Genomic DNA, 20,511 nt, shown 5'->3' on the forward strand with positions numbered 1-20,511 from the left:
TTCATTATTATCTTCCAGAAGAGCCCGGGAGATGGCTTCACAGGGTACCCACCCTACTCAGAATGGCCCCAAACAGCCCAGACACGTGCTGAGATGCCTGTAACACTTGGCTTGCACTTATGTCTCTATATACACGGGGAACAACCCTACAGTGACTTGAGAGTCCTCTTTTGGAGTATATATTCACCAAACCGGAGAAACATGACCCTGAGTCCCTCAAGGAAGAATCCAACCTTCTTTTGTTACCCCACCTACCTGGTCCCAACATAAAGTGGGTGACAGAGAGGTTTCACACCATTAATTTCAAGACTATCTTGAAACTAGGACCTGTTTTGCCATTCCCATGGGAGACTGACAGAGGTTTCATATACCTGAAAGCCTTTATACCTCTCAGAGGTATGTGCTTTCTGGAAACTAGAAAAATGTACCCAAATAGAAAGAAACATTCCCAAACTGGGTGAATGGTTTTGTCAGTCCCTTGCCAACATTTGGGTGGCAACCCAGTCCCTGAGGTATTGAAAATGACTATTCTTGTTTTACAAATGAAGGTTTCAAGGGGCCGGAGGTTTGGCTCCAGAAACAATTCAAATCCCACCAACGCTTTTTACCTTCCTGGAACCTCCCCTATTCATTTCAGAGGCTTGTAGATAATTGGCTTTATGCAACCAAAGTCCCAGAACCTTTGAAGTAGAAATACCTGAGTTCACCAAGACCTCTTGTCTAGGCCATTTTTTAAAATACAAATCTCTAGAAGATATGTCTTATCCCAATAGAAAAAAAAATTACCTTACCCACCTACACAAATCACTTTAGCTTATTTCAACTATTTCTTTCTAATTTAGTAAGTTTTAATGAAAGTTATTGAATATCTAGATATTTTGAAATAACATGAAATACTGAAACTTTGGTTGCTAGAAAAGTCTTAAGTCCATCTGCTTTTTGGTTTTTTATTACAGAAGGTGTGTAAAATGCATTTGGAGCTGTTGATGTACTGTTTTGTGCTTTGTTGAAGGTGTGTTTCTTGAACGTCAGAGTGTGATTCAAATATGTTCATTAACGTCAATCTAAGTAATGCCGGTTGTTCACTTTTGTCTTGTCATTGGAAATTAAGGCTCCTAAGAGTTAAAAGTTCCAGTTACGTTGGAAGAAATTATATAGTTGTGATAATAGAAGGCTTGAGGTATGGGGAGTCATATTTGAAGGAAAAGAAAAATACAAGTTTCTCTAAGGATAGTTATTTCTGAATGGGTAAGAAGGTTTGTGAAAGTTGAGGAAAGGTTTTTAAATGGGGGTATAGGCTATAAACTTTTGTGAAAGTTTTATATAAAAATATTCTCGTATTTTCTCTGCAAAAACAGTAATTCAAATTATGTGTATAGTCTTTATGTGATATGTGTTTATCTATGTGATATGTGTGGTGAATTTTCAGCCTCCAAATGGCATTATTAGGATACAATCTTTTATTGACCTAAAAAGATTAAATTCTTATGGAAATTAGGATGAATTCTGTAGTCTGGACAAAATATTTAATATTAAAACTGTTTTTAAGTATGATTAATGTCTTTTAGAATTACTACCATAAGCCTGTGTTTGCTTTACTTAGATTTACAAAATATACATGGTATAATCTTTTGCATATGTATATTTGACAACCTTCCTAAAGTTCCCATTTTAAGATACATTTTAAACAAAATATGATTTTAAGTTAATTCCAATGGGCCCTGGAATACCTCAAGGATTTATTCTGTCTCCTTATTAGAGAAACATTTTTAACTAATTTAGGACTACTTAATATGATTGAAATTATCTGCAAAGATTTGCCAAATTAAAAATATAAATACAACTGTGCTATTTGTGTACATATGTTTTTATTAAAATGGATATTCTTAAAATTTCAACCTGCCCTAGGAAGGAACATAGAAAGATTCAAAGAAAAGTTCAAATAGGAAAGTCTCAGGTATAACACGGGTGTTGGTGTCAGCGACACCAGGCCAGCCAAGAGGGATGGTTCCCTGTGAGGGCGTCTGGCAGTGGGACTCAAGGTATTTGTGGTGCAAACATTGGAAGTTTATGAATTATATCCAATGCTCAATACAAGAAGCCATGAACAATGTTTTAAAATCTTACATATTATTTGTTCTTTTTATATGGAAATTGTGTATTGAATCCAAATATATACATATACTTATATATTTTCATATTATTCTGTCATTTTATAGTAATTATAATTTTCCAAAAATTATAGCATGAACTGTTATAGTTTACCAAAAAAGCTAAGTTTTTTATCTATTGCATTACAATCAAAACTATAACCATGCCACTTTGTTTTGTCATTCATAGATAGTTATTGTTTTATTCTAATGAATTTTCAAATATGTTACATCTTTAGAAAAATCCATGAAAAGGACTCTGACTTACTCTAAATTACAGGTTTCTAAGCAGGTCACATCTTTGAACTGAATGAAGAAGTATAGAATTCTAAGGAATAACTGAATTCATGAAAATACTGGCAAATAATCAGGATAAACAAAAAAATGGGTATGGAACTAAATGAAGTGAAGATGATTATTGTTGTTATGACTCTGTTTAAAATACTGCTGATTTTTAAATCTTTTTGTTTTCCAAATATAGGGGAAATGAAGACATTCTACATTACTATCAATGACTCTCTAAGGAGGTTATAGGCCTGATAAATTTGTGACATTCATTTCACAGTACTCCCAATAGAAAAAGACTTTAAAGACCATAACTTACAACCGGGAGATTTTTGTTTATTGATAAAGAAATTAATTAAAGGCTCTCTCCAACATGTTAAAAAGGACGTTACCTTATCAGAGGCCTAGCCACAAGTGGACATCTGTCTCTGACACTGGCCTCCATCCACCATGGAGATTGAAGACTTTTCAAGGATGAGAAACCACTGGCCATGGGGGCTGACAGCTAGCCCAAGAAGTCACCAAGGCCTGGATGCTCACAAATTACTACCGCTCAAACCTTGTTCTTATATCACTTTATTGTTATTGATTGAATATACATCAACTGATTTTTATATTGTTATTACCCTCCTATGGTTTCCTAATGGAAACAATATCTGTCTCCCCAGCCCCCCACCCTCATTAAATATGAAAAGTTGAATTTGGATACCTGCTAATGTTTCCCACCTACTAGACAATGACATTCTGATGATCAATTATGATAATGAAAGAGTAGAGAGTCTTAATTCATCTGGCCAAACATATCATAAGTACAAGGGACAGTGGATGAAGGAGGAAAACCTATACTTAGCTTAATGAACAATTATGATAATGCATGCAAAGGGTTTTTTGGTTGCCTGGCATGCTAGCACTAGACATTTTTTATTCCTAAACGGTGTTACTGCTTTAATACCGTTGCTTTTGTTCCTGGTTGTAAATGTTATACTAGATGCAAAATACCAAAACTTAATACAAGCAGCAAAAGGACTCTGCTCATGGTAGCTCAAAATTTAAAATTGATCCAGAATATTTTGTAACAAGGACATATAGAAGCTCATGGCCTCCCATTCAACTGCTGTTTATTTTGAATAATAATAAAAATTCCACCTTGAATGCCATTTAAGTTTATGTAAGGTCTTGCCTCATCCCCAATAATCCATTGTTCAGCAAGACAAAGCACTAACGCTGATAAACAATGCATAATGTGTATTGATTTGTGAAGAAAAGGAGGATGTGTGGACGAAAAAAGGAGCCACATGCTAACTTGACTAGGTCAGGGAAGTCCTGTGTGGAGGCCTTGCAAACTAAGACACCTTAAGTAACTACAAAGGATGGTCTGAAATTAAAACGCTAACTCAAAGGAGCTCATGGTGGGCAGTCATGTCTTAGTCTGGCATCTTCCCTGACAAATGTCAATCTTTACCTTAACAGAGTCTATGTACAGCCTTTTGGCATCTATGATAACATATCTTTGGATTATCAAAGGAATCTTCCTTATTTTGCACAACTCATGTACAGGCACCACTAGATGCCCTGTGGAGATCACAAATCCCTTCGTTGTTATTGAGTTCATTGTTGACTTGAAGCTATCCTACATCCACCTATGGAAAAGAAGTATGTGCCTATCATTTTACTGTTTATCCAATCACAGAATTTCCACACTTTGCTTTCCCCTCTCTCCCTAATCTATCACCCATGGAGTTCATGTAACCCACATAAGTCTGCACTTTGCTTGTAATGTGTAAAATAAGGTGCAAAATTGTCATTCTCCCGTGCTTTCTCTCAACCCATTGACATTTTGCTCCCTGGCAATTGTCGACACTTTGGCTCAAAGAAACACACAAAATTTTTTCACAACTTTGAATGTTTTTTTACATTGATAAGAGTAAAGGTTCTTGGCAGGAAAAGTAGAATTGGAGGTGAGGAATATGAAACACATTAGTATCTTAGATCATTTTCTTAGCAGAGGACAGACAGCACATGCTTTATTAACAGTGTCACCCATGTGATTTCTGACAAAACATCCCAATGTAAGATGAGACACAGAGGCGTTTCCTGGGGTGGAGAATCTGATATTAGGGCATGTGGTGCGTTCAGGGTGGCACCATTGTCATGGCAACAGAAGGTTATAAGGTTCAGGTCCCACAACAATGAAGACCTAGATCGCCGTGATAAGCCATCCCTGTCCTGGTACAATGTGCAGCCCAGGAAGGCCCCAGCTCCTGACCTGGAGGCGATGGGGATACAGATTCCTTTGGAAACTGGACACTAGGAAGGATCTCAGGGGAGTAGCAGGATGCTTTCGGGAACCCAGGTCCTGGTGACTCCCAGGGGTTCAGGAGTCTGGGTCAACTGGGCACCTATACTCACCCTGCGGCCATGCTGCACGCTGGAGGAGGTATGGGGCACCTGTGCCTCCTGCAGGGGCATGGAGTTGAGGACCCCATCTGTGGGCTCCGGTCCATTCTCCTGTGCGGAGCTCTGTAAAGACAGTTCCCAGTCACCAGGGGAAAGCCTCAGAGCCCTGTTGTGCTGGTTCTGTGACCCCTGTGACCCTCCACTCCAGACACACACACACACACACACACACACACACACACACACACACACACACACACAGTGTGATCTATTGAGACCTCCACTGGCGAGGAAAAGGTGTTACAGGCTGAGGGTGGGGATTCCCATTGGCACAGATAAGGGACCCCTCTGGAAGCCCATCTCCAACTACCTGCCCTGCCCTGGGGTGTTATCACAGCAGGACATCTAGGTGATCCACTGCCCCAAAAGCTGCTCCTGCCCCGGGGTTCTCCCTTCAGGTCCTCTTCCCACCACATGAAGGGAAGGCATGTGGGCTGCACAGGGATGGCCCACAGAGGAGGCTGGCCTGCGTGAATGGGTCTGATCCAGGCCACCTTCTCTTACCTGACGGGATCTTCTTGAAAACGGCCAGAGGTGTCGGGCACGAGTGTTGAACCGTCTACAGAGTCTGGAACAACTCTCACTGCAGGGTCTCCGGGAACCAGAGCCCCGATAACTGGGAACACAACAAGAGAACATCTTGAACTGTCAACTGTCTCTTGCCAAGTGAGTGGCGGTTGGGCAGTTGCTAGAAAGTGGGTGCCTGGTTACTGGGGTTCCAAGTTCTATTAGGAAGTGACCTCACTTCCTGGGATTGCCCCCTCCACCTCCCCTCACCTAATAACAGCTGTAGATAGTCCTGTGGGCTGCTGACTGCTCACCCACCTTCTCCGTGGAATACCAACAGTGTACACAGTGACACCAACACACCCTCTCCAGCCCCTAGAAGGTCTGGCCCCAGATTTGAGGAGACAGACCAGGGCTCAGACTCAACCCCTCATACTTACCTCTTCTTGATCCTGGATAAGTCACTGTACTTGTCAGGTCTGTCTCTCCCCTGCCTGCACAATGGGTTATTGCAGAAAGTGCTTCTTAGGGATGTTCAGGCTCATGAGGGGGAGTAGCTATCAAGTAGGAGGAGGAATGCCACAAAGCAAAAGTGCCTCCAAACGCTTTTTTCTTCCTAGGTGTCTGCTTTTCTTCTGCGCGCGCACACACACAAGAGCTAGTATTAGGTTGTATTGTGTTAACAGAGCCCTGAATCTCAGTGGTTTACAGCAGCAAAGGTTAATTTCATAGCCATGTGACTTCAATGATCTGGTGGATCTAAAAAGAATTCCAGTCTTTTGGATTGTTCATCGTTTTTCTTCTTGTAAGGATATGAGTAAGGACATCCAAGCTGTTAAATGTCAGAGTAGAAACCAGAAGTCAATATTTTAATTGACAATGGCCTGTGGTGGATATGACTTCCATTTCCTCCTTTCTAACAGCTGCCAATTTCCACATCCACCTGGTTCTGAGGTGTGTGGTTCAGGGCCCCAGAGTGGAGGTATCAGCACATTTCTCTGGCCAGACCACAGTGATGATGGTTGTATGTGGACATGTGACTTCAGTGAGTTTAATAAGATTCTTTATACAAGTGACCAGAAGAAAATTCCGGATGTTCTCAATTAAATTAGAGCAGCTGGAGAGTGAGAGAAAGAGACAGAGCTGTGAGCCTGTAATAGTTGGGAGCCCGTGGATAGGAGGGTCTTGGGTTTGATTCCAGTCAAGGGTACATACCTCAGTTGCAGGCTAGATCCTTGGCCCTGGTCTGAGCAATCAAAGTAGGTAGCCAATCAATTTCTCTCTTTCTCACATCGATGTTTCTCTCTCTCTGTCTTCCTCCCTCCCTCCCACTCTCTCTAAAAAAGAGGAAACTTATCCTTCGGTGAGAATTAACTAAAAAAATTTTAGTGAGAGAATGGCACTGCCACTTGCATTAGAACCTCAGGCATCTTAGCTGAGTTCATTAAGGCTTGTTCTTTTCACATGAAAGATGAGTTGCACGAATAAAATTGAGTAATAAAGTGCTTAACATAAAGACTTGGCATGTGGTGGGCACTCAATATATATTGCCCATTACTATTATAAATACACTAGAGGCCCGATGCACAAAATTCATGCAAGGAGCTTGGCTCTCGCAGCTGGTCACAGCACTGGCTGGCCCTCGCAGCCTAGGCTTCATCCAGAATGTCATCCAGACTGTTCAGACTAATTAGCATATTAGCTCTTTATTATATAGGGTATGTATGTAAACAACCATTAGGTGGAAATGCAAAGTGTGACATCAACAAAATAATCTAAAGCAGTAAGATGTTAACAGGAATTTCCCAGGGCCTGCCAATGCTCTATTTCTCCATTTAATCATAAAGGCATGGACTTACTAATTTCTGGATAGAAAGGTAAAATATGGCAAAGGCACATATTCTCCTGAATTAATCTAAAATTTACTTATTTGAAGTAAAAATCATAGCAGGATTTTGGGGAAACAAAAAATATTCTAAATTTCATTTTAAAAATAAATATGCAAACAAATTAGGAAACAGTTGAAAAGAACATAAGAAGGGGACTTGCTCTGTCAAATAGACAGATTTCTCAAGCAGTGCAGTTGAGTGCTGGAGTGAGCAGGCCACGGGAGCTGGGCAGTGACATCAGGAACAGGGCCGAGCACACGTGGGACTGAGTGGATCATTATGGAGGCCCTGTGGCAGTAAATAGCACTGGGACAGCTGCTCAGTTGTTGAGGGGAAAACATTATTTTTTAAAAATATATTCTATTGATTTTTTACAGAGAGGAAGGGAGAGGGATAGAGAGTTAGAAACATCTACCAGCTGCCTCCTGCACACCGCCTAATGGGGATGTGTCCTTGACTGGAATCAAACCTAGGACCCTTCAGTCCGCAGGCCAATGCTCTATCCACTGAGACAAACCAGTTAGGGGGTTGAGGGGAAAACTTTAGATCAATATTTCAGATCTTACAGAAACATTTAAATGTATTTTAAATTAATACATTTTACTGTGTCTTTTTCCTTTTGAAAACCTAATGCAGGTGGAATGAAAATTTTAAAAATAAAAAATGAGAGGATATAAATAGACTCTACTTAATTCCATGATATAGAGATAGAGAACACTTTCCACACGCTGATGTCTTTTTTGGGTGAGATGTAAAGGAGAAAAAAGGTCAGTCCTATGAAGTCCTAAGCAAAGAGCCTTGCAGACAGAGAGGTGTGTGTGCAAAGGCCCTGAGGTGGGGAAGAGCTCACTGGGTTGAAGGAATGAAATAGAGCCAGTGTGGCTGGAGGAAAGAGGAGAGTGTGAGACAGGAAGTTGTTCAGGCCAACGGGGTGCAGAGCCTGCAGAGTCTTGTTCAGGCTGTAAAATGTATTCCAAGTGCAATGAGGCCTTTTAGAGGATTTTAAGTGAAAGACATTTAGCAACTACCTTTCTGTTTGTATTTGACAATAGTACTTTAATAATCAGATACGGCTGTTGCATTTGTGATCAGATGCTTTTTCAGTGCCTATCACTTTTTATTAACTTTTATTAAGATATGTTTTTAAATTTTAGAATATTCATTCCTAGGATTAATTTTCTAAAAAACCTACAGCATCTGAGAAATTTATTTATTTTATTTTTAATTTAAGTATAGTTGATATACAATCTTATATGGTTACTAGTGGCCCAGTGCACAAAATTTGTGCACGGGAGGGCATGGTGGGGTTGTGTCCCTCAGCCCAGCCTGCACCCTCTCCAATCTGGGACTCCTCTGGGGATGTTCAACTGTGGGATCGGGCCTAAACCAGAGTCAGACATCCCTCTCACAATCCGGGACTGCTGGCTTCTAACTGCTCACCTGCCTGCCTGCCGGATTGCCCCTAACCACTTTGCCTGCTGGCCTGCTCACCACCAACTGCCACCCCCACATGGTCTGCTCACCCCCAACTACCCCCCCCCTGCTGGCCTGCTTGCCCCCAACTGGTCCTTCCTGCAGCCTTCTTGTCCCCAACTTCACCCCCACCCCCGCAGGCCTAATCACCCCCAACTGCCCTCCCCTCCTGGCCTGATCGCCCCTAACTGCCTCTGCCTTGGCCCTGCCACCATGGCTTTGTCCGGAAGGATGTCCGGAAGGTCTCCTGGTCTGATTAGCATATTGCCCTTTTATTAGTATAAGTATTGTTTCAGGTCTATGATATAGTAATTCGACCATTTTATCAGCTCACCAATTCATAATCAATCTGTCACCATGTAAATTTATCACAATATTATTGACTATATTTCCCTTCCCCTTTTCACTCATGCCCCACACCATCCTTCTGGTAACTATTCCTTTTTCTCTCTCTTTTTTTTAATGAGTCTGTGTTTTGTTTTGTTTTTAGAGTCCACATATAAATAAAATTCTATGGTAATTGTTTTTTGCCTTCTAAGTTAGGTCACTTAGTATAATAATCTCTAGACCCACCCATGTTGTTGCAAATAGTAAGATTTCCTTCTTCTTAATGGTCCAGTATATTCCATTGTACATGTGCACCACATCATCTTCATCCATTCATCTGTTGATAGATACCTAGGTTACTCCCATATCTCGGCTATTGCAAATAATGATGCAGTGAACATAGGGGTAGAGCTTTTAGAAGCCTCCTAATATTAAACCATACTTGTGTTCCAGTATAAACTAATGAAGTAGATATGCTAATGTTTTATTTAGGCTTTTGTAGTCATATTTATTAATAGGTTGGTCCACAGCTGGTTCTTTGTATGTGCCAAACTTACTTTTTATTATGATATCTGTTGCATTAACTTCCATATTAAATTTGCTTTCACATATGTTTATTTTATACTATTTGGATTTTGTTGAATTTTCTTTAATATCCTTAAGTATAAAATGTAAAGAAAGTAAAAATCACTTCAGGTCCTGTTTACATTTTCGTGAAAATTCGTCCAATTTTATTTTCTTACTAAATTATTTTTATTCACTCATTGTGCTGGTGAGCATACTCTGTAAATATTTTCATCATTTTTAATGGATGCATGCTATTACATTTTATGACTGCATCAGGTATAGTTTTAATCAATATTGTGATGATAATATTTAGTTTTTTCTTGTTTTTCCTACTACAGACAATGAATCAGTAAATGTCTTTGTACATCTTTTTTGGGTATATTTCTAGGTTCATTCACAGGGAAGCACACTTCATTTTTATACACTTTGCCAGAGTGTCGCTCTGGAGTGCCTCAGAGCAGCATGCCATTGGGTAAAGCCAGCATCCACTCTATTCTATCCACTGGGATTTTGTCTCTCAGGGCCAGACAGCGAAACAAAGGCACCAACTCAACAAACTCTTTGAAGGCCAACTGACAAATGCATTTGCAAAGCATGCCATGTGCTTCTCTGGGCACTTGAAGAAAAACGTCAAGGGAAATCTCAGGGTCCTTGATCCCAGTCAAAGATTCAAGCGATCACTTTTAATCCACAGGCATTTATTGATACCTTATGGGTGTCTACTCTTGCCCTGGGCACCTGGGCTCAGAGCTACCAGACATGGTAGAAGTTTGGTCCCCAGATCTCCTGGGACCAGGTCATAAACTAGTGCAAAGGGGAAATAACAAGGCATGTTAACCTGGATTATCTCTGAGCCCAGAGATAAGACCTGGCTCCATGGAGCCCCCAGGGAAAAGAGAAACTAGGCTGAGAGGGAGCATCAGGAGCACCCACCAGGTCAGGCATGAGACTGCCTCAGTGCTCCCATCTGTGTCCTCACTAATGCGGCTCCAGGGAGGGTCTGCTTCCTCCTCCCTCCAGGTTCCTTGACTCAGATGCTGCATTAATCACTAGGAAGGTCTCTGCCATCCAGGTCAACCCACTTAGTGGGTAAAAGTTGGGTTATTTGGAAGGTCTCTCAGAAAACCCGTTCCCCTTCCCAGACATGCGTCTCCACAGGGCGAAGGAAAATAATGGGTAGGGAGGTGGGTGGTTGCTGTTTTGATTTTTGTTTTCTTGGTTCTGGGCTCCGTAAATCATATGCCTCAATTCATGACACCTCGTCACCACCATTCCTTGCAAGATATCTTCTTAATATTATTGTCTTTTATTACATCGAATCTCCATTCCCTTCTTCTCCCTCCATAAAGGTAGCCACTGAAAAATAGGTATGTGCACTTGAATAATTCATGTCTTTGTGTGCTTGTGTGTTTTATATACACACCGTGTTGTGCTATAAACCCCATAATGTTTCTTACTTTCTGTGCTAACACTATAATTTTTATGATCCACTCTGCTTGCTGTGTGGATACTCAAATCCCTGCTTCTTTTATCTTTTTCCAAACCATTCTCTCTACACACAGACGAATTTTCTTAGTCTAAATCAAACCCTATCAATTTCTTGCTCAAAGCATTTAAAGGACTTCCCGTTACCATTAAAAGAAAAAAAGGAAACTAGCCTATGAGGTCTACTTGTCAGCTCCTACATACATCTCCAACCTCAACCAGTGTCCTTCTCTTTCTTCTGCTCCCCACACTTCAGCCATACTGGCTTTCACTGGGTTTGTGGAATTCACAAAGCTCTTCATCTCAGAGCCTTTGCCTTCTCCCCCTCCCCCACCTCATCTCTTGGAAAGGCTTCCTCTTTCTCAGCCTTCAAGCCTCTCCTAACTGTGGACATTGGTGCAGCCCTTTTGGAGAGACTTTGGCAATATTAGTCATGTAGGCCAAGCTCCCTGGAAGCAGTGACTTCTGGGAACTGGGACAGAGTTTAGTGAAGGAGTGACCTCAGAAGGAGAAGACGGAGGGAGGTGAGCAGAGATGTGGATTTAGCACATTACATTCAGCCTGGTCTTGAGAGGGGATCTGGAACAGGAATTGTACCCATTGAATGAGTCCCATTGGAGGTAGGGAGCCAGGCTTGTCTACCCAGTGCCAGTCATCACTGGCCTCTGGCTGAGCCTTCCAGGGCACTGGAGGGGGAGCGCCTACTCCCTCTGAACAGGGAAAGGGCCTTCAGGAGCCATGAGCAGCCAACATCCAAGCAGCTGGGAGGCGGGGATGGCTGAACCAGTGAAGTTGCACCCACTAGGAAAACCTAAGGTGTGCGTGGCCTTCCTGCTAGAAATTCATTCTTAGCAACATACTCTAGAGAACCTTCATTCACGTGCCCATGAAGGAAGATACAAGAAGTCATTTCAGCATTGTTTATGATGGTGGAAAACTAGAGATAACCTAAATGTCCTTCAACAGGAGAATAAAGTAATCATAGTAAATACCTAGTAAAGCAGTAAAATTAGTGGACTGGAGTATGTGTAGCCACGTGGACAAATCTAATAAAGCATGATTTGAGTGAAAAATCAACAGTAAATATAACTGTGTACACAACTTTTGAGTAAAATTATAGAAACCTACTTAAGGACAAGCACAAAGTGGATGATAGTAAGTAGCTCTGGGGAAGGAAAAACTGGGATGGAATCAGGAGTTCAACGGTCTCCCAACTGTCACCCTAATGTTCTACTTAAAGACACACAGGAATGGCAGCATTTTAAGATTCAGTAGTAACACAGGTGATCATAATTTATTCTACTTATATTTTATTCTTTTACATTTAATACATAGTATTCACACTTTAAATATTACAAAAACTATTTATGTGGCTATATGTACACCTATAGTGATACTTTTTGTTTTTCCTATGTTATCATTTTACTTGCAAATGAAAACAGAAGGAAGTACACAGACGACCCATTTTCTTTTTTAGGCTCCATCACAGCACTTTGCCACGTTTCATCATGTCACATGAGTTTGTTAGCCATGCTGTTCATATACAATACCATTAACTTCGCGGGAGGATGTTTATGTCAGTGGGAAAATACTCATAAAAAGGCTAAAGTTTCTGAGATGGAATTGACAGGATAATGTTTGGGAACCCACTTACCCAGCTGTCTCTTTGCTATCTATCCTAGCAAATATTTCCAGTGGTCCATTCCCACCCAGTGATGCTGATCTGCAGAACCAGGTTCATGCTCTTGGACTCTGAGGGGCTATATTTTGACACAGAAGGCCTGCTTTTTCCCCTGTGGCCCAGCCGAGGAAATGTTATTCAAAAAGTGATCAGTTCAAGCTTGAGAATGAGAGGCCTATGTTATAGGTTCTCCTACGGTGATTCTTCATGCCCTTTGGACGTAGCACAATTATATATGTGAATATTCAAATATCTAAAAGCATATTTAATTTTAATTTTGCTAAGTACTTATAGATGGTCTCCTGGATGCCTGAACTAGTTTACAGTCCCATCAGTCCATGATGTTTCCATTTGTCCCATAGCCTCACAAACACTTCCCATCATCACACTCTCATCTGTCATGCAGATTGGTGTAAAGAGAGCCTCATTACTTCTCTGATTACAAGTGAATTTAACGTCTCTTCATATCTTGTTAACGTTTTGGATTTTCCTTTATGAAATTCCCTTTTCATATACTCTACCCATTTTTTATGTGACAAACGTTTCTTACAAACTCTAGATATTAATCCTAACATGGGATTTCAGAGAAAGCTTGCAAGTTTTAAGACAGAGCTCCTATAGACATTTGTGCTCAGGTTTTTGAGTGGATGAAAGTTTCGATTTCTCTGGGATAAGTGCCCAGGAGTGCAATTGCTGGCTTGTGTGGTAGTTGCATGTTTAGTTTTATAAGAAACAACCAAACTGCTTTCCCCAGTGGCTGTACTAGTCTACATTCCCACCAGCCCCGAATGAGTGAGTTTCTCCACATCCTCCCCAGCACTGTTACCACAGTCTTTTATTTTAGTTAGTCTCCTTGTGGTTTAATTAACCTTTTCCTAATGGCTTATGATGTTGAACTTTTCAAGTGCGCATGTGACATGTTATAGCCTCTTCAGTGAACTGTCTGTTCATTTATTCCGTTTAATTCTCCAGTGAAACCTCCTGGACCTGGAAGCCCTTCATTAGAATGCTGTAACCTCAAATTCAATCCCGTTAATAGACTAGTCAGGGCGTCACTTTCTTCTGAGGAAGGTTGTGTAGTTTGTTTCTTTCCAGGAATCGGTCATTTCACCTAACTCGTTGGAACTATGTGCTCAGCGCTTTTCTCTGTTTCTTGGTCAGAATGGCTAAAAATCTGTTTATTTTACCAATATTTCTAGAGAAGCAGTTTCTCAGTTTGTTGAAGGCTATTTTGAAATTCTTTGTTTTACTGATTTCTGTCATTATGTTTTCCCCCTTCCTTACTTCTTCAAGGTCACTTGGTTGCTCTCTCTAATTTACTATTTGGATACATAGATCTCACATCACAGCTGTAATTCTTTCCTTAGAAGTCTATTTAAAACTAAAACTATCTTCATTATGGCTGCTTTTGATCTGCATCTTCTCTTTATTGTTTTTTAGTTGTCAGTATTCCATTATCTCACTCATGGTTTCCTTTGAACTCAGGGTTTATATAGAATATATTTCACTTCAGCTTCAGTTATACCTTCTTAAGTGTCCAGATATTTGGGAATTTTAAAGCCATCCTTTATTATTAACTTATCTTAGTGCATTATGTTAGAGAACATATATGCATCATACATTATGGTTCATGAACGTGTCAATGGAAAACAAACATATATTTCTTCTTTAGAATTTATTGAGACTTCCTATGTGACATAGTAGGTAGTAATGATTTATTTTTGTTTAAAAGACTAGTATTATCTGTTAGTCTGATATAATATGTATAACAAAGCAAACAATTACTTCCATTTGTCAAATTTTCTTCTGATTTTTAGAAAATCATTTATTGCTTCTCATTTAATAGGTCCTATTTCTTAAAGGAGGTTAAAATTAACGCATTCTATTTTGCAAAACATGATGCTTTCCCTTAACTTAAAATACATTTACTTAAATGTGTCCCTGTGGTTTCTTACACATGTCTATATTTTACTCAGCAAGATAAGCTCTTTAACATGCTCTCCCTCATCCACTATACAGTGCTTTCACTATCTAGTATTTTAAAATTTTTTCACACTTTTTCTGTATTCTTTTAGCCAAGAATAAACTTAGCATGGAGCCGCATTGCTGACTTCTGGGATTTTTGGTTCTGGCTTCACCCAGGACACGGACCCCTGTTAGAATCTCTAATATCTGTATCTAAGGAGAAAAGAGCTTAGCCCAAGGCCTCGGGGAGAATCACAAATGAGGTAGAGGCTTTGTCACGAGGAAGAGAAAATGGCCAATGAGCTCAATCACAGCCCGTCCAGCAGACCTCTCCACTGTGCAGGCACCCAGAGAGCACTTTCCAGGGAGGCCCCCACTGAGTCTCTACAATAAACCTGTGAGTGATCCTAGGCTCACCCCGTGTTTAGAGGCACCAGCACTCAGAGACACAAAGTGACCTGAAGACTCACAGCAGCAGATGGCAGAGGGACCACTGTGCTGTGGAGGGGCAGGGTGCTCACCTGGGAAATACATGGTCCCACACCTGTTGGGTGGTACAAATGTTCTGAAATAACACAGAATGATGAGGGCAAAAGTGGAGTTTCTGCTCAGGAAGCGGGCAGCTGGTGTTCCAACAGTTTGTCTAGTCCGTGAGCCTGGGGGTCTGCACCATACAGGTATTTTTTTAGGGAACCACAAGTGGGTGGTGCTGGGGCCACTTGGCTGGTTGGCAGCTGGGGCCCAGAGCTGGGCTGACTGGCCTCCGTGTTCTGCTCAGGACGCCCCCATTGGGAGGCCAGCCCTTGGCATCTGACCACCAGCTCTGAGTCCTGTGGGGGCAGAGTCCTGGCTTCCAGGAAGGGCAGGTGGAGAAGGTGAGAGCCCTTCTCCTTGGGAGTGTTAGGGGTCCTGAGGCCAAACTCACCTCCCATGAGTCTCCAGCTCAGCACTGCCCGCCTGACCTCCCACCACCAGAGAGTTCTGGGTAATCAGCAGAGCAGTTGGGGGCTCCCACTGGGGGCAACCACATTAGTTTCCGGGTTGTGAGCACATTTGTACTTAAGAAGGTTTCTCTTTGTGTTTCCAGGGTCAGTCTCTGTACAAAACTGAAACATTCAGAGAAAAGCAGCTGGGCCCTCCTGTGCTTGGCGTCAGCAGGGCCACAGGCAGGGCTGGAAGGTGGAGTCGGAGCGTCTGGAGATGCAGATGGTGAAGCGCTGGACGTGGGAGGACCCTGGGCTGCCAGCTGGAAGAACTTCACGTCATTCCACACCACACCTTTGATGAGGACCCGCAGCCTGTTCTGCTGGTGCTGGGCCTGCAGACCAGGCGGCCTATGCCCTCCAGGCACTGGCTTTTGGACTCCACGACCTTGTCCTTGGTTTTCTTGGGCAAAAACAGCACCTTCTTCTTCTTCTCCTCCTTGGTGAGCCCCGTCATGGACGGTGGGTGTTGCTGTGGCCCCTCCACTGCTGGGCAGCCTGCTGACCTGGAGAGAGTGGGAGGAGCACCTGAGGGTGTTGTTGGCGGTAGGCAGGCCTTTCTTCTTCGAGTCTCTCTTCCTGTCTGTGGGCTGGGCTGCCGTCCAGTAATCCACCTGCCGCTCCATCAGCTTGGTGCCATCGCCCTGGCTGGGGGAGGACATGCCCCACTCACTGACGGGGAGCAGAGTGGGGTGACGAGGCCTCCTTGGCGACCAGAGAGGTATGGACAGAGGGATGGACCAAAGCACGCTGCAGCCCAAGGGGGCCCATCATCTGAGTCTCCTGACCTGTCTGAGGACTGTTGCACTGTCCCAACTTTCACCCGCTCCCCTGAAGGTAATGACCATAAGGACTCCTCCTGGGGGCTCTTCTGCTTGTCGGAGAGCAGGGCTTCCTCGATGGCAGCTGGGAGGCACAGTTGGCCCTGTGATGTACTGTGTGATTCTCGTCACGATGTCCAGCGTGTCCTGCATGGCACTCTGGCCTCCAGCTTGTGGAACAGGTCCCGCCAGGCCAGGTCCTGGAAGAAGCTGTTGTAGCAGTAATGCACGGAGCCCAGGTGCCTGGCCACGGGGTGGGAACCCAGCGGGATGACCAGGAAGCGCATGTAGCCCAGCCAGTCGAGCACCTTGTAGGACAGCAGCTCCAGGAAGATGCGCAGCACAGCGCTGAAGTAGTTGTGCCCCTGCCACCAGGATCCTCACCGGCTTCGGGGGCTGGGAATTATCGTGACAGTATCTCTGTATCCGCCAGATGATGGAGCTGAAGGCTGCCGGAACATCAGTCGGGGGGTAGGTGCACAGCAAGGCAGCGTGTACCCCTGCAGGGTGTCCGAGGGGAACTGGCCCTGCCAGTCGGAGGTGTGGAGGAGAATGATGTTCTCCGGCAGCTGGTCATCAGAGATGAGGATGTGTTTCAGCTGGTTGTACGTGGTCTTCCTGGGGATCTGCAGCTGGCTCCCTGGGTCTGGCAGCGCTAGGCTGTTGGCCGCTTGTTCTGTGGCTGTGCTGTCTGCCGCTCCTTCAGGTACCTGCCCCAGCCATGGTGGCCAGGATGCTTCCCCTTGGCCTTGGTGAAGGGGATGATGAGAGCTTCGGTCTTGGTGATGCGCCCACTGGGCAGCAGCTTCTTGGTGAGCATGTCCAGGGCTGAGGGCTCTGCCTCCAGGCTGTCCTTGGACTGTGCTGGCTGCTGCCCTCGGTGGGCGTGCTCTGAGGTGATAAGTGGGAGACACTGTCACTTGGCTATTGCTGCCTGGGCTTGGTCTTCTCGGGCACTGCAGCCAGACTAGGAGGCTCCTTTGTTTGTTTTGTTAACCTTCACCGGAGGTTATTTTTCCACTGATTTTTTAGAGAGAGTTTAAGGGAGAGGGAGATATAGAGAGGGAGAGAAGCATCAATGTGAGAGAGACACATGGATTGGTTGCCTCCTGCACATGCCATGACCAGGGCTGGGGATCAGGCCTGTAATTGAGACAGGTGTGCCCTTGACCAGAATGGAACCCGGGCCCTTTTAGTCCATTGGCCAACACACTAGCCCCCAATGAAACCTACTAGGGCTCGGAAGCTCTTCCTGGCTCTAGGCACCATGGATGCTCCCCATGTCCTTTTTCGAACATAAATGTGACAGGCCTCCGCAGTATGGCCTGAGCTTGGGCTTGGTGGTGCTGAGAAGGCTGTCATCCTCCTCCCTGTCTGGGATACTGTCGCTGGTTCTCCAGCATGTCAGACAGAAGGTGCAGGTCCTCCTCCACTCGGGGACAGGATCTGCAGGGTCCTGCTCTGAGTGTAGGACCTCCTCTGACACTTCGCCCTGCTCAGCCAAGCCAGGACTTTCTGATTTAAGTTTGGATGCCTTGTCATGGACATGGTTGTGACTTTCAATAGTCGCTGCTTCCTGGGCTCCCCCATGTCAAAGTCATCCTGGTCTGGGTCCTACCCATGGGCGGCATCTTCACTGGCCTCCTGCTCTGAGAAGCTCTCATACTCCTCCTTAGAGTAGTGATTTGTGGACTTGGCCTTGGGCCGACCTGCATGGCACTGTCCTCATGCTAGTCATGGCAAAGGTACAGACCCAGGAGACCTTGGGGTTGGGTCTGCTGTGGGCCACCGTGTTCCAAACACTGTCGCTGGGCTGATTGATGCCTGAGGCTCATGTGTTTTCTCACACTTTGGCCAGATTTGCAGGCTATTGGCTCCGGGCCCTGTGGATGCTCCCCATCTTTGTCTGTGAGCTGGAGTGTGCCAAGCCTTCAAAGAACAGCCTGAGCTTCGGCTTGGGGGTGCTGAGGGTGCTGTTATCATCCTCCATGTCTGGGTCACTGTCGCTGTAGTTTTCTAGTGTGTCAAATAGAAGGTCCAGATCCCCCTCCAACTTGGGGATATGCTGGAGTCCACAACCTCCTCTGACACTTTGAACTTGCCCAGCCATGCCACGACTTTCTCCTTGATATTTTGCGGCCTGGTAATGGACGTCTTTCCTAATATCTATGGCCTCTGCTTCTTGGGCATCCCCATGTCAATGCCCTCCTCAGCCAGGTCTAGCCCATGGGTGGCATTGTTGTTGGCCTGTTGTTCAGAGGAGAACCTCTGATATACCCCCTTGGAGTAGTTAACCCTTGACTTGGCCTTGCATCTGGCCTGTATGGCACTGTTCTCCTGGAGGATGTGCTGGCCGGACAGGGAGCAGATCCAGATCTCGGCCACTTTGGCAAAAGCCTCGTTGATGCTGCTGCAGAGACACAGCCCGTGGCCACCCTTGAGGGGTCGCTGCCTGACCTCGGCCATGTGGATGGCGCCCACAGGGAGTGTCTAGTAGCTCCAGATGATCTGTTTCTTAAAGCGCTTCCTCCAGTGCACAGGACCTGTAGCTTGTTGCCTTCTCTCCTGAGGAAGTTGGGGTCTTTCAGTGAGGTCAGCCCCAGGTCTGTCTCCAGTTGTCCACTGGGGAACAGCACACTCCTGTAGGATGTGCTTGTAGCCCTACATCTTCATGTTGATCACCATTAATATGAGGTTGGAGCCCTGCATCTTCATGGCAATCACCATGGGGATGAGGTCCTTCTCCAGCTCTTTAAAGACCACCATCTTCACTACGGTCAGGTTGCACAACCTGGGCAAAAATCTGAGGCTGGGGCTGTCCAACTCCGAGGTAACAAACAGGTTCGTGGGCATTGGTGTGTTGAGCCTGGGCACGGGGGTGGGGGTTCAGGGGTTGTGGAGACCAGTACTGTGGGCAACAAAGAAGCTGCAGCTGCTTGCCCCATACAGGTCCTTTCTGTATTCTGGGGTTATGGTTTCTCTTCTCTTGTTGGGACAGAGGAGAAACATTCTATCAGGGGCAGCTGATGACCTGCCAGGTGGGTTGGGGGCTGTAGTGCAGACCGAACCCCTAAGCACTCAGTGATGGTTGTCAGGAGGTGGGACACGAGTGATCCAAGGAGAGCGTGTGCGAAAAGGGACCACATGACTAGCTCAGGGAAGGCCTGTGTGGTGTTCTTGCAAACTCAGAGACTTAAAGTTATTACAAAGGATGTTCTGAAATGAAAACTTTTAGCTAAATGCAGTTTAAGGTGGATAGTCATGTCCTAGGCTGGCATTTTCTCTGACTAAGGTCAATCTTTACCTTAACTGAGCCTGTCTATTGTCTTTTGGCATCTACAATAATATATCTTTTGAATGTCAAAGAATTTCCCTTTTTCCAGACCCCTCAAAGCATAGGCAATGCTCTGTGGAGACCACAAATGCCCTCATTGTACCCGAGTTAATTGTTGACTTGTAACTCTCCTATATCCACCTATGTAAAAGAAGTATGCCTGTGTCATTTTAATGTTTATCCAGTCACATAGAATTCCCCACTTTGATTTCTCTGGGACCCTAATGTATCACGACTGGATTTCATGTTACCAACACACATCTCCTGTTTTGATGTAATGTATAACATAAGGTGCACAACCGCCATTCTCCAGAGCATTATCTCAATCCACTGAGATTTTCTTCCCACTAATTTTTGACAGCTGACCTTAAATAAACTCACAAAAATTCTTCACAAGTTTGAGTGTTTCTTACTTTGACATTTACTTGGCATAGTGGGGCAGTATTCCAAAGAACCCCCTTCAGCCCCCTCCCGGACCAAACTGTGGACCCAGTGCTAGGATTCAACAAAAAACCCATTGAACCCACTGGCTCCCCACCCATCAGGTGAGCCTGGGTGAATTGTGTCTTAGATCAAGGACTTTCCCT

General features: G+C 44.2%; 1 pseudogene across 1 annotated transcript in view; it reads right to left on the reverse strand.

The window, feature by feature from the left end:
• Positions 1 to 20,511, reverse strand: part of LOC307115467 (phosphofurin acidic cluster sorting protein 2-like) — a 41,565-nt pseudogene that overhangs the window by 10,739 nt on the left and 10,315 nt on the right. The window contains exons 2-5 of the transcript in view: positions 19,256 to 19,456; positions 18,868 to 19,000; positions 18,462 to 18,655; positions 16,020 to 17,572 (exon numbers count right to left, since the gene is read on the reverse strand). The product of the transcript in view is annotated as a phosphofurin acidic cluster sorting protein 2-like (transcript). The remainder of the gene's footprint in view (positions 1 to 16,019; positions 17,573 to 18,461; positions 18,656 to 18,867; positions 19,001 to 19,255; positions 19,457 to 20,511) is intronic.

This window comes from Cnephaeus nilssonii, assembly GCF_951640355.1.
Source record: "Cnephaeus nilssonii genome assembly, chromosome: 19".
Classification (NCBI taxonomy): Eukaryota; Metazoa; Chordata; class Mammalia; order Chiroptera; family Vespertilionidae; genus Cnephaeus; species Cnephaeus nilssonii.